Source organism: Cucumis sativus, unplaced genomic scaffold (genome assembly GCF_000004075.3).
Source record: "Cucumis sativus cultivar 9930 unplaced genomic scaffold, Cucumber_9930_V3 scaffold100, whole genome shotgun sequence".
NCBI lineage: Eukaryota > Viridiplantae > Streptophyta > Magnoliopsida > Cucurbitales > Cucurbitaceae > Cucumis > Cucumis sativus.
This window is the reverse complement of record NW_022279510.1, coordinates 127,190-142,684: the sequence shown is the minus strand read 5'-3', so window position 1 is coordinate 142,684 and position 15,495 is coordinate 127,190. Positions and strand designations below refer to the sequence as shown.

Here is a 15,495-nt window from a genome sequence, read left to right as displayed (position 1 = left end):
TTTAGATTTTGGAACACAGTCATTTAGTAAAAAAGAAGAAGAAAAATAAAGAAGATGAAAGATGACGTACAAGGAAGAAATTATGGAACAAGAGATGAAGAAATCGCAAACAAGAAGAAGTGAGAATATGAGGAAGATATGTCGGAATTCAATACTCGTCCAAAAAAATTCAAAACCAACCACGAAATCATGGAACTTGTGAAAAAATAACAATGGCATGAACTTTTATTTTATTTTTATATGGACGAAGTAGTCTACTAATATTCTCCTTAATTCGCTTTGGACTGTGCTTTTCTTTCCTTTTGTGTTTTGAAATACTAAACTTTTCATATTTTTTTTAAATGGAAAGATAAGCTGATTATTATTAAAACAAAATTGTTAAACTTTTTGAGAATACGAAATGAGAAATTCTTTTACATTCCAACTCTTTAGATTCCTTTAAAGAATGTGTTTACTTCTTTATTTTATATTTCATTAACGTTAATTATTTACAATTAATTGAAAAAATTATGAGACAAAATTACACATGTTTTACTTTTCTCAACAATAGAAACATAAACTTGTAAACATGAAAAACTGTAATGACTGTTCTTTACTACGAAATATATTGTCAAACAATAACCAAGATGAGAGATAATAACAAAACAACAAGAAGTAAACGAAAAAACACACGAGAATTGTGTCCGGGAAAGTTAATCCACGGAAATCAATAAGTCAAGCAATTATAAAGTTGTACTTATATAAACACTCTTCCGCTCACAAAGACAATCGTAGAACTAATTCACTGGACACTTGGGAAACATTCTCTTTAATACTTAGGCTCCCCTTAAGTATGCTACTATTAGTGAATAACTACTCAAACTCCCCTAAATAATAGAAATTCTTGATTAATCATTCCTCTTTACTTGTGAACTCCCTTCACGAATAAACTTAGACTCCCCCTAAGTTGATGAGATCTCCCTTCTCGATAGAGCCAACTTTAGGATCTCCTAAAGCAATGTCATTAGATTGGTTTCAAATTAATCTTTAGCCAAGCATTCACACGAACAACAGCCACACGCACATAGGAATGAATCCTTTGAATATCGACTCTTCTTAGCCCAAATGGTAAAGAGAAATCAAGATATATGCAGCAACCCTAGCACAAAGACTTCCTTAAGCTTAAAAAGGACAACATAAACAAAGAGAAAAGCTTAGAAAAAATGGACATAATGGGTGTCCATGAGGGGTCATTATATCAACCTGTCTAATGTATGTCCCTAAAATTTTGAATACCAATAACTTGAGATGTTAAAGAAAATTGAATATGGTCTTTTAGAGCAAAGAGTACATAAAGAACACAAATAGAGAAGAAATAATAAAGATGAAAGAAATGATGCAACTTCAAGTGTTGGGAAGAAAATGATGAATAAAATGGTAATTTTAATAGTAGAACGTGAGTTACAAAGTTTTGTTTTTGAATTCTACCCCTTCTTACATTCAATTATATATATTATATGCATAATAGGGTTGGTGAACCAGATCAGTATTTTTTTTTCCTAATTTAATCCAACCCAACCGTGATGATTATTCTAGTTTATTTTACTTAAGTGTTTAGAGTACTGCTTTTATTGAAATAATGTTTACAAATAAGGGCCATAATTTTAGTCCAAAACGACCCGTAGTATCTCTATTCTACCCTTACCCCGAACATCCCCTCCCTCTTGCCTCCAAAACATCCTCTTCGTATCTTTTTTATAATTTACCGATTATGTGGCTTTCAGTTTTCACAATTTTTTGGTAACTTTTTTCCCCAAAGAATATTGCTCTCTTCTTCGCGGTTCCGTCGCAACTAATTTTCACCTCCCCAACTTCTGCCTGACTTTCTTCCGTAGGGCTTGGTATCCGATTCTTGTTTACAATCTGTTCCCATTCTTCCTTTGCTATCTTCGCTGCTAACATTGTTGAAATTGTTCGGTATTGCCATTTCCCGAGTTTGAATAGCTTCTTGTAGGGATTGGCTCTCAACCGAAGGCCATTCAGGTACCTTCTTCGTCCCTCTCAATTACCCTTTTTGTATTTGCATTTTAGGGAGTACTTCGTATGGATATGTCACTATGATCAATCCTATTCCTGTTTCAAGAACGGGTGTTTGTTCTAGTCTTAAGGAAAGTGAAGTATTCTCTTTCATTGTAGGTCGGATTTTTAGTCATTTTTTATTTTGTTATTCCACTCATTGAATTTAGTTGTTAAGTAGCAGGACTGGAACTACAATAGAGTAATGGCGTCTTCAGATGATGAGGCTGAGACCTTACCAGTACCACCTGTCTCAAATTATTCTCTTTCATTGTAGGTCGGATTTTTAGTCATTTTTTATTTTGTTATTCCACTCATTGAATTTAGTTTTAAGTAGCAGGACTGGAACTACAATAGAGTAATGGCGTCTTCAGATGATGAGGCTGAGACCTTACCAGTACCACCTGTCTCAAATTATCACTTTGTGGATCACAAGGAAGAACCTATTTCATTCTCTATTTTGCCGATTAAATGGATGAAGGGGAGAGATTGGAGGGCAGTCAAGAACCTGTTTTCCTCCATGGTACAGTTGATAATGGACTTCAAAAGGTTTATAAACAGGTTACCGCATGGAGATTTAATATTTCTGGTTCAAAGCCAGAGATATCGGTGCTTTCCAAAGAGAATGTGTGGATTACACTTCAGAAGCTAGAAAGAGCTTTGAGGATACCATTTAGAACCATCTTGATCACAGTGCACTGCCTTCATGCTTTGAAGAGGAATCCAGATACATCTAGCAAATCTTTGTGGGATCTATTAGCTAAAACCTTTAGGTAACATGAATTCATTTCATCTTTTACTTTCATGCTTTTGTATTTGTTGTTTTTAAGCCATTCATTTTTGCAGCTTGTATGAAGTGAGGCCTTCCCAGAATGATTTGGTGGATCACATGTCATTAATCGGAGAAGCAGTTAAAAGGGATGATATATTGGCCAAGTCCCAGGTTCTCTTTCATTCTTGTGCAGACAATGAAAAGATTATGTTCATTTGTTTTGTTGAATAAATTTTTTATATGGATGTGAAGAAGAAACAAAAGGGCAGGGGGAGGGAGAAGGAGTTCGTGATACATTCCTAAGTCTCAAAGCCACGCCCACAGGCAATAGAGTTTCAATTAGTGCAAGATAAATAAAATTTTTGACTCAACCATTCCACAGTTCTAGGTTATGTTGACTTCCATCCTCAAAATATTTTTTATACCCTCTTTTCAGAAATTTCCTACAGGACTTCTGGAACCATATTTATCCCCGTAGGCTTTTCATTTTCTATAAAGATATTCCCATACTGTAATCTAGAATTCAGAAACGTATGTCTTATTCCTCTTGAGTCAAAGCAATGTTACATATTTATAAAGAGAATAAACTAAACCCTAGAGACTATGTAAAATTACAATAAAACATATTATATATATATAATCATAACAACTCCCCTCAAGCTGGAGCAAATATGTCGATCATGCCCAGCTTGTTGCACAGATAGCTTATTCTTGTTCCATTTAAAGCTTTAGTTAGAATATCTCCAATTGTTCTCCGGTCTTCACATATCCTGTGGACACCAACCCATCTTGATTTTCTCACGAATGAAGTGACAATCACCTCAATATGTTTAGTTCTTTCATGAAATACTGGATTAATGCAATATGAAGTGCAGCTTGATTATCACACCATAATTTAGCTGGCACGGTAATACTAAAGCCTATCTCAGATTAATAAGTTTGGTAATCCATACTATTTCACACACAGATTGTGCCATAGCTCTATATTCTGACTCAGCACCGACGAGAAACAACATTTTGTTTCTTACTCTTCCATGAAACTAATTTTCCACCTACAAAAACACAATATCCAGAAGTCGATCTCCTATCCTCACGAGACCCCGCCCAATCAGCATCAGAAAAACATTCAACTCTCGTATGTCCATGATCTTTGTATAGGATCCCACGTTCCAGGAGCAGCTTTTAGATAACACAAAATCTGCTCTACTGCAAACCAATGATCCACTGTAGGGAAGACATGAATTGACTTACAACACTTACAGAATATGCAATGTCTGGTCGAGTCACTGTTAAGTAGTTCAACTTTCAACTAATCTCCTATATCTCTCAGGATCTTTACATAATTCTCCTTCTTTAACAAGTTGCTGATTTGGCATCATTGGAGTGCCACTTGTTTGGCGCCTAATTTTCTGTTTCAGACAACAATCAAGTACATATTTTCGTTGAGACAAATAATACCTTTCTTGCTTCTCATCACTTCAATGCCAAAAAATATTTCAATTGGCCCAAATCTTTTGTATAAAACTGACCCTGAAGGAAAGTTTTGAGAGACGAAATACCAATGCATCATTTCCAGTATAACAATATCATCAACATATACAACTAGTAGAACTATACCTTCTCAGATCGGCGATAGAAAACTGAATGATCAGATGTACTCTTCTTCATACCAAAGCATACAAGGGCTTGACTAAATTACCAAACCACGCACGAGAGGACTCTGTTTCAAACCATACAGAGATTTTCGAAGGCGACATACTTTATCACTCTCCCCTGAGCAACAAACCTGGTGGTTGTTCCATATAAACTTCCTCTTGAAGATCAGCCGTGAAGAAAAGCATTCTTAATGTCAAGTTGATGCAACGACCATTTATTGGTAGCAGCCATGGAAAGAAATAGGCGAATGGAAGTTAACTTGGCAAACCGGAGAGAATGTATCTGAATAATCAGTGCCATAGATTTGAGCATAACCTTTGGCAACAAGGCGAGCCTTTAAGCGAGCCACTGTTCTCAGGATTCATCTTGACAGCAAACACCCATTTACAACCAATGGCCTTCTTTCCTGGCAGGACGAGATACCAAATCCAAGTACCATTATCATCTAAAGCAGTCATCTCCTCAATCATTTGCATTTTGCCGCCAGGATGAGACAAAGCTTCATGAAAGAGTTAGGAATAGATGTGGATTCAAGAGACGTAATAAACGCATATGTGGAGGGAGATAACTGGTGATAGGAAATAAAGGAAGAAACGGGGTAAGTACACTTGCGTTTACCTTTGCGAAGAGCAATGGGAAGATCATCACTTGGCGCTGGATCACATGATGAAGGAAGCATTGATGGAGGACATGAGTCTGAAGGTTGTGGTGGAGGTCGTCGGGAGTAGACTTGAGAAATCAACGGGCGGGAAGGAGCGGCATCAGTAGACAAGGATGGTGTGGGAGAGGTAACCTCATATATAAAAGATTGTCATCCTCCCCCTGACACAAAACTCGATGGTGATGAAGTAAAGGGTGTATCTTCAAAAAAGACAAACATCAGGCGAAACCAGATACCTTTTAAGGGTAGGACAATAACAACGATAACCCTTTTGAACACGTGAATAACCCAAGAAGATACACTTCAAGGATTTGGGATCTAACTTAGTATGATGAGGACGAACGTCACGAACAAAACAGACACAACACAAATATCTTAGGAGCAATAGGAAACAAATGCTTGTAGGAAAAGAACACGATAGGGAATCTCACCATTAAGAACAGAGGAAGGCATTCTATTAATCAAAAAACAAGCTGTAGAAACAGCATCAGCCAAAAGATTTTTTGAAACATGCATTTGAAACGATAAAGCACTGGCAGTTTCAAGTAAATGCCTATTTTTTCGCTCTGGCAACACCATTTTGAGATGGAGTGTCAGCACAGGAAGATTGATGAATAATGCCATTTTCACACAAGTAAGAACCAAGAGAATGAGAAAAAATATTCACGCATAATCCGCATTATCAGTACGCAAAGTTTTGATAGAGACATTAAATTGGTTTTTTATTTCAGTATGAAAGGCACAAAAATGAGATAATAACTCAGAACGATTTTTCATTAATATAACCAAGTTGACGAGAATGATCGTCAAACAAAGTAACAAAATAACGAAAGCCTGTTTGAGATACAACTGGACACGGACCCCAAATATCAGAATGAACTAACTCAAATGGAGCAATTGCTCGTTTATCGACTCGAGGACTCGAACTAAGACGATGAAATTTCGCAAATTGACACGAATCACAATTTAAAGAGGACAAAGACCTAAATTCTGGATAAAGTTTCTTCAACACAACAAAGATGGATGACCTAAACGACAATGGACTTCAAAAGGAGAGGGAACGACAGGACACGCCACAGCTTGCGATACTTGATGATCAAAGAGATAAAGGCCTCCTGACTCATATCCTCTACCAATAATCTTCTTCGTCACACGATCCTGAAACAAGCAATAACCAGAAAAGAACATGACAACACAATTTAGGTCATGAGTAAGTTGACTAGTAGAAATTAAATTAAAGGATAAGTTAGGCAAATGTAACACAGAAGAGAGAGAAAAGGATGGGGTAAGGTGAATAGTGCCAGAGCCAAGAACAGAAGATGTGGGCCATCGGCCAATGTAACAGATGGGAAAGGGGCAGGGGACAACGGTCTAGAAAATAGGTGAGAATTACCTGTCATATGAGCTGTGGCACCAGAGTCTATGACCCATTTGGTAGATGATGTAAGAAGACACTTTATATTACCTGGGGCAACAGTGGATGCAATCGAGTAGAGGAAGATGACGCTTGTAATGACTCTTGGTAATTCTGAAACTTAGCAAACTCATCTGCAGAAATAGTAACTGACGCCTCTGGTATATCGCATGTGGAGGCTATCTGAGCATGTTGAGATCGTTGACTATTCTTATATAGCAATTTCCGACAATCACGTTTCATATGGCCTGGCTTACGACAGTAGTTACAAACAATCTCTACAGACTCTGGTTTTCGATGATCAGTACTATTCCTCTGAGGTGCCCGAGGGTTATTGTTCTTGCTAAAGAGAGCACTACTGGGTTGAGGGAATAGACACACTAGTCGGAGAGCTTTCAATGCGAAGGACTCGAGTGAAGGCATCATCTAATGATGGAATCTTGGAGTCAGAGAGAATCTGTGTCTTTGCCATTCCAATTCAGGTAAGAGTCCATTCAGAAAAATCATAACAGCCATCTTCTCTCGTTGAACTTGTTGAACTTTACATCAGGACTAAAGGTAACAACAAGCCAAGCTCGGCAATGATCTTCTTAAGCCGCATAAAGTAGCTGGTGACAGACTCAGCTTTCTGTTCCGCACGAAAAATTGCATACAAACTTCAAACATTCTATGCACTTGCTCTTTACCTGAGTATAGAAAATCCAAAAATTCCAAAAGTTCTTTAACAGACTCACAGTGATCAACCAATCCAATTATCTCACTCTCAATTGAATTCTTGATCTGAAGATATAAACGGGCATCATCACGAAGCCAATCCTTCTTCTGCTTTGCATCTTTCATAACACATACAATCTGAGATCCAAGTCCTCAATTTTAGAGGGAGCTGTCCTGATCAGTTGGTGGAATGCAAGGCCCTGATTTTCTGTGGGTAATGATTGTGAAAGTACACACGGTTAATCTCCTTGCGGTCAGCTTGCAAGCACAGAGTGCAGTAGCCAAGTAGGATATATGTTTCATATCATCTCACAAGTGTTGATTTCATGGCATAAAAGAGTACAAAGACTCCAAAAACTCTAATGAAGATTCTGTTACGTTTGGGACTTTAGATGACCTTAAAATCTTGAAAATAGTGGTAGAGGGTACAATGTTTAACTAGTTGAGGTACTTAGAAAAATGTCAACAAAGAAGAGATCTGGTTTTGCACAACTTAGTCGCTGGGCTATTGAATTGAATTAATTCTACAGAATACGAGTCTTTGCCACTTGTTAATTCAAGAGATAGTAACAAGGAAATTTTGCATGTGGAACATGCATTTATTATAATTTGAATAATTTTGGAAAAAGTATAGTTACTGTTCAAATGATAGTTATTTCAGTGGTATACTTTGTCATTTTGTTTGAATTAGAAACACTTTCATAGATGATAATATTGTAGAAGAGGGGGGAGGAAAGCAAGCCCGATGCTGAAGGAGGTTACAAAAAAGTTATCCAACTGGCTGTAACTGTGTAAGGAGAAACAATGTTCTACCAGGGCCACAAAAGTAAGGGGTGTAAGAGATGATTGAAGGATTGCTCTTTGTTGTCAACATTGGATTTCCAATCTTTTAGGCTTATAGTCAAAGGATAGGGAAGATTATCTACGGATGTGCTTCATTTTGCAATTTGTATGGAGTTATGTTTGGAAAGAAATATTTAAGCTTATAATGGGCAGGAGATAGATGAATAAAACCTTTAAGTAGGAATTCTTTTAAATTTTGGGTATCTTCAATTAACATTGTGCTAAAGAACCAGATTTTGCTAAATAGATGACCTATTTGAAAACTCCATTTGGAGGGTTTGGCTTTTGGATCCCCAACCTTCCCCCACATCACTGCTGCTTATATGTTGTAAATGCCTTCGTTAATGGGTCCTTTCTATTGTATCCTTTGTCGAAAGGTGGAGGAAAACATGGACCACATTCTCCGAGGGTGTCAGTTTGTGAGATCAGCGTGAATTGTTTTTCTTTTAGGAGTTTGATATTGCGATTGCTCGCCAGAGGGATATTCGTTCAATGATTGGGGAGTTCCTCCTCCATTTGTCTTTTAAAGTGAGGCTGTTTTTTTGTGATTCGTAGGTGTGTGTTTGGTTGTGGGAGAGGTACAGTAGAGTGTTTCGAGGTGCGAATGGAGACCCTTGTGCGGTTTGGTCCTTGGTGAGGTTCTGTGTTTCTCTTTGGGCTTTGGTTTCAAAGACCTTTTGACAATAGAGTGTTCTCAATGAAAACTTTTCAATATAATAAAGCAGTCTACAGTGGCATGAGTCAATTTTTCTTGAGCCATATTTTAATAGAATTCTTTTGTACTGAATTAGATGATCTTCTTACCTTGATGGTTTGTAATCTGAACAGTTCTTACTTGCATTCCTTGAAGAGAAGCCTGTTAAGAGAATGTCATGTCATGAGGTAATTCATTTTTGCTGTCAAGTGCATGCCTACAAGGACTCTCCTGTTTTCTCATTTTCAGCTTGGACAGTTGTTCTTTCAGGATGCTCAACGTAATATGCAGCCAAGTTTTATAGTTGATGATTCAGATGATGAAGACATGGTTGATGATGCTGTTGAAGAGGAAAGTGATGATGCTGTTGAAGAGGAAAGTGATGATGATGTCTTTGATTCTGTCTGTGCATTTTGTGATAATGGTGGCAACATTATATGGTATTTGTTTCTGTTCCTTGTTATCAGATGAACATTTTGGTAATGCTTTAAAATGCTGGAGGTGGCCTTGAGGCTTTTCCTCTTGGAGAGGCCGAGGAGTAAGCCTCAAAAAGTGAATAAAAACATCTTGAAAATCCTAAATTGGTATAAATAGCCAAGTAGTGCTAAACATGATTGTCATGTAAAAGTGCTAAGAGAAAATTCACCCCTGCAATTTTCACTTGATCAAAAAATTCTAAAGGATATCTTTATCATTACTACAACTACTAATATGTAATAGGATTGATTTATAGTATAAATTTTGCCTTCAGTGTTTTTAAAGTCACAACAACAAAAGTAATCCTAATTCATATTGACACAACTTAAACCTTGATATTTTTGAAGAAGCTAGGCAAATGACTATTTTTTTTATCACTAGATGAGGCACATAGATTTTAAGCCTTGATGCATTTTTACAAAGCTGTTAGCTTCTTCTATGAGAGGTGTAAGCCTCTTATGGTCGTCGTAAATCTCAAGGCTAAAACTTAGAATTTTGCCTCAGGATGAGCCTCAAGGTGTGAGCCTCAATAGCTTTTTGGAACATCGATTCTAGGTTCATATTTTGAAATACTTGTAAACAACATTGGGCGTGGTTATTGGGACCTGCGAAAAAAGTTAAAAGGTGCTATGACGAATATGTTCAAACCCTCATGTATGCTGCCTACCATATCTAATCCTACAAAATTTTGACAAAAGAAGGTTGTGAGCCCATATGGTTTCCTTGTGAAATAAGTTGAGGTGCACGTAGGTTAGCTTGGACACTCATAAATATAAAAAAGGGTAATCGTAATGGATGACCATTTGAGGAATAGTAATTAAGGATATAGCAACATTTTAAAAAAATTGCAAATATAGCAAAACTATCGCTGATAGACTTGTATCACTGATAGACTCGTATGATTTATCGGTGATAGACCAATTTTTATAACATGGTCTATCAGTGATAGATTCTATCATTGATAGAATTTGACACATTTTGCTATATTTGCAATTTTTTAAAAATGTTGCTATATACTTAATTATTTTGAATTTAATTGCTAAATTTGCAACTATCCCTATAAAAAAACAAAACTTTTGAAATATATGTTTTGTGAATTTTTGAGGTGGTTAAAAACATAGAATCATCATCTTTCAAATTCACACAGTTATTCCAGTAGTCATGGAAGTTCTCTTCTCTCTCATTTAGATGGCATCCTGTTAGAGAAAAGGCCAAGAAAATACATGGTGGTACATAGTTTTGTAGCATCATCTTGGAGTGTTCTTTCTAAATTTTTTGTACCTATTCTCTCTCTATAGTTTTCAGTATCTTCTTTGGTTTTAGGGTTTCCTTTTTGTATATTTCATTATTTTTGATGAAATGTTGAAGTATTCATTTTCTGTAGTGCATTCCTTTCTGTTTTGTTTAAAGTGATCCATTGATATTTGATAATTCATTTTATGGATCTTGTGTCCGATTTTAACTAAATGATAAGGTTTTTTTTTCTTGTGGAGAGAGTATATTTCATATCTCAACTGCCAATACCTGTTCTCCTGTTATTTTTTAATATACCTTCTGCCTTTTTTTCACAATACACATATTGTTTTTTTCCCCTACTTTAAATTATCGAGGTTGGTTACTGGCTTTGCAAAATTGTTTGTTTCTTAAAATCATAGTTCGATGGAATTTCCTTCCCTTTAGCCTTCTTCTCAGAATGACATAGAAATGACAGCTCGACCAGGAAATCACACACAAAAGTGTTTCTAGTTCAAAATAATATGATCTAATGAATAATTACAGAAGTCATTGGAAATTTTCTCCCAAGTAGAAGCATCAAGCTAAGCCTAATAAGCTATTTTGATTTTCTTATAGCTGTGATGGGAGGTGCATGAGGTCCTTTCATGCAACTGAAGAGGATGGTGATTGTTTCTCGCTCGGTCTCTCTAAAGAAGAAGTAGATGTATGATAATATTCATGTATGTTTTCTATGCTTGCAAACTCCCTTTGTTAATTTTCTTCAATATCTATGGGCTTGCTGGCAGGCAATTGAAACCTTTATTTGCAAGAATTGCGAGTACAAACAGCACCAGTGCTATGCTTGCGGGAATTTAGGTTCATCTGATCAGTCTTCTGGTGCTGAGGTATGGGATTAATAATGTTTACTGGATGTTTTTGATTTTTTTTACTTTCAATATACACTGTTTTTGCGGGGTATGTTTTTCTTAGAGAGAAACACGAATGAGAGAGGAAGGTGTCTTTGCGGGAATAAAATGGGTCATAAATCCAATTTGAACAAGATATCAAAGTGAAAATTACACTTTTGATCCTTGAGGTTTGTTTTGAATTGTTGTCTAAGTTTGAAAATTGAACAATCGAGTCTCCTACATTTGAAAAATGCTTGATTTTGCTCCCTTTATTAACAGGATCTACATGTGGTAATTACTATGAATAAAAATATTATTAATTAATATAAATAAGTTGAATAAAATACTAATTTTAATTTTATTGAATTCTCTCTCTCCTCTCCTCCTTCAACCCCTCTCCATCATTGTTGTGCCGCTCACCGTTGTTGCTATTAAAGGAAAAGCCCACCAGCTCCCTTTTTCTTCCTCTTCCAACAAAAAATGTAGGAAATATGAACACAAATACAAATATAGGATAATTCAATAGGATACAAATGATATGCCAATTTTTGAAAAACTAGGATATGGATACGTTGAAGATATATTATTTTAATTAAGAGAATATCAAATATATGCAGATTTAACATAAAGATGCTAAATGTAATGCACTAATAGACATGAAGTGTCAAGTTCAGTGTTTTTAAAGGCTCAAGGCGCACTAAGGCGCATTGGTCCTCTGGAGCCTAGGCACAAGGCGCAAAAAAAGGCGTGAGCTTTTTTTGATAAGACGCACTATATATAAAAAGAAAAGAAAATATATGATTTGCTCCCTTTGTTAGCAGGATCTACATGTGGTAATTACTATGAATAAAATATATTATTCATATATAAGTAGCCTAAACAACAAAACACAACAGAAAACTACCCAGTATTCAACAACAAGTCAACAATCAAAATAAAAGTTCATCCCTAAAGATCAAACTCATCATCACTAAATTGATCCTCGTCTTCATTCACTCCTTCGTTAGACTTATTGCCATCAGTATCTTCTTCTTCCAAATCGAAGTCATCTAAATTTACTTGTTTGCGTTGCGTGGTAGACGAGGATGAACATGAAACATTAGTCTTTGCTCTAGAGGTACTAGCTCTAGAATAGAATGATGGTTCTTTTGCTCCGACAGCTCTAGAAACATCACCCCACGTTAAAGAATCATCGTCAAATACCAACTCATCATCCTCCTCAGAATCGTCATCCAATCTTCCAATCAACCATTCGTTACTATCATCAATATCTTTTAAGGAGATGGGATCGACAATATCTTGTAGGTTGTATCGACGTTTTAATGCTGTGTTGTATTTGATGAACACTAGATCATTCAAACGACTTTGAGCAAGCCTATTTCGTTTCTTGCTATGAAGCTGAAAAATTAGAAAGTTTCATTATCAGTGAATCAACAAATTTTGATTCTCATTCTCAATGTACTTAAGGAGAGAAAAGGTAACTTGTTCAAACACACTCCAATTACGCTCGCATCCAGAAGCGCTACAAGTAAGACCTAAAATTCTCACATCAAACTTTTGCAAGCTTGGAGTTGATTGTCCAAAATTATCCCACCATTCCACTATAGGCACAAACAAAAAAATATATATTAATAGAAGAACTTGTTGCTAGTATCGTTGAGTAATCGTTTAGTTGAAATTTACCTGGAGATATTTTGTCCCTTTGTCTGATTGCTAAAGGTTGTCCGAATAATGCTTCAGCTCTCTTATACTTGCTTAGTTCTGCAAGTATTTTGTCTTGTACTTCCAATGAAGCAACCATTTTTGTTATGCATGAGTAGAGTCCATTAACTATTTCATCATCCTTCTGGATATTAGGATTCAGATAATAGAATGACAGGTTTAAATAATACCCCGCTGCATGCAGGGGACGATGCAACTGAAGCTCCCATCTTTTATCAATTATGGTGAAAATGAGAGAGTCCATTAAGTATTTCATCATCCTTCTGGATATTAGGATTCAGATAATAGAATGACAGGTTTAAATAATACCCCGCTGCTGCATGCAGGGGACGATGCAACTGAAGCTCCCATCTTTTATCAATTATGGTGAAAATGTCCTTGTATTTTTCTTCATTATTATTAAAGGATTTAGCAATAGCTTCTTAGCTCTATCCATGGCCTCATAAATATATCCTAGGTGGCTTCTTCTCGCCATCAACCAATCTAAGAACTCGGACTAGTGGGCCAGATACTTTAAGAGTGAAAACAATTGTAGTCCAAAAACTAGCCAACAAAATAGTCTGAACTACTCGTTTCGCTTGTTGCTCCTTACTCCATTTGCTATTCTTTCCATTCATCTGAAGTAAACATCTTCCTCAGATTATTCTTTTGACGATGTATACTCGATAATGTAATGCAGGCAGTAGCAAAACGAGTCTTAGCTAGTCTAAACTAAGTCCTTTTGGTTAGTAAAACATCGCATCATGTTTAACAATCCAGGATGAACATATATGAAATTGCTAATCTCCATGCCTCTTTTCAATGCTTTTCGAATATTCGAGATCTTGTATACATCCTCCAACATCAAATCTAAGCAATGGGGGGTACACGGAGACCATATTAACTGTGGTCGCTTTGCTTCTAACAATCTCCCTATTAACAAAGAAAATAAGTACACATTTAACGTAGAACTCAACTAAATCTAACAAATTAAAGTTATAACTTGTAAGTAGTCTACATTCTTACCTGCCATCAACATTTGCTGAGGCACTATCGGTAACTACTTGTCCAACATTCGCTTCTCCAATTCGGTCTACAAATTTATCAAATAACTCGAACATCTTCTTTCCATCTTTCACATAAGATGAAGCATCGATGGACTCAATAAACATGGTGCCTTTAGGACTGTTAACTAAAAAGTTAATTAATGTCCTATTTCTTCTATCGGTCCAGTCCATCAAGCCAATAACAGTGCATCCAACCTTGGCCCACTCTGCCATATGGTTACTCATCAACTCATTTGTTGCTTCTAATTCCTTTTTCAAACATGGAAACTCTTAACTCATGATAAGATGGTGGTTTCAATCTAGGACCGAATTGCCCAATTGACTCAATCATAGGGGCAAAACTATCATATGTGCAGGCATTCAGAGGCACTCCTGCATCATAAAACCATCGAGCAATTCTTTGGATGGTGTGCTCTCTCATTTCCTTCTTGTATGCCCCATTCAATGAAGTTTGTTTTCCTTTGTCCTTTCTATTTTGAACCACAGTTTCTGGGTTAGGAGTAAAAAATGCATCCATTGGACCCTTTTGCCTTGGCTTCTTCAAGCTCGGGCCCCTTGGTGTTGTTATGTTGTTTACACTAACACTCCCTTCATCTTCATCCTCGATACCGTAATCTTCTACATCAATGTCCACAATCAGATTTCTTTGTTCTTTAATCTCTTTTTTTTTTGGACATGTACTCTTTAATTTCTTCCTTCACGTGATCCGAACATTTTGTACAGGCGGTGACATTTCTGTAACCACCAGCGAGGTGTTGTTTCATTCTATATACCCCTCCTTTTGTTACTTTCGAACAAAATCCACAGACAAACGTATTTTTATCTTGGTCATTTTGCAATTGACCATATTTCCATGCCGGATTTTTTCTTGAACTTTTATCAGCCATCTATGATCTAAGTTATAAAAAAAAAAAAAAAAACAGAAGCTATTTAAAACAGAAGCTGTTATAAAAATATAAAAAAACAGAAGCTATCTATGGATGGGATGAAGCTGTTATAAATGGAGGATTGGAGGGGAGTGTGTTGTGAGAGGGATGGGATGAAGGTTGAGTTTGATGGGTTATTGAAGGAAGTTGTGGTCGAGAAGTATAAGAAGAAGAAGATGTCCAAAACTTGCACACAATAAATAAGTCAAGAGACAAAACCAATAGTCACTCAATGGGTATACCACGCTATGAAAACACAAAACGACATATGTAGTTCGTAGCCGTCAAATCAGCAAATTGATAGCTAACTTAGACCAAAACATACTAGAACCAAATGAATCTGTGACACAACAAAGTGTCACAGTAGAGTATGAAATTTTAATGCAAGATGT

At 36.3% G+C, this 15,495-nt stretch overlaps 1 long non-coding RNA gene and 1 pseudogene across 1 annotated transcript; one reads left to right on the top strand and one right to left on the bottom strand.

Moving 5' to 3' along the window:
• The first annotated feature begins 1,870 nt into the window (after positions 1 to 1,870).
• The window catches only part of LOC116405425, a 42,016-nt pseudogene continuing 28,391 nt past the window's right edge, over positions 1,871 to 15,495 (top strand).
• LOC116405429 lies at positions 5,961 to 6,633 on the bottom strand. The gene is made up of 2 exons (XR_004218566.1): positions 6,538 to 6,633; positions 5,961 to 6,302 (listed from the first exon to the last, which is right to left on the bottom strand). It is a non-coding gene; the product is annotated as an uncharacterized LOC116405429 (long non-coding RNA).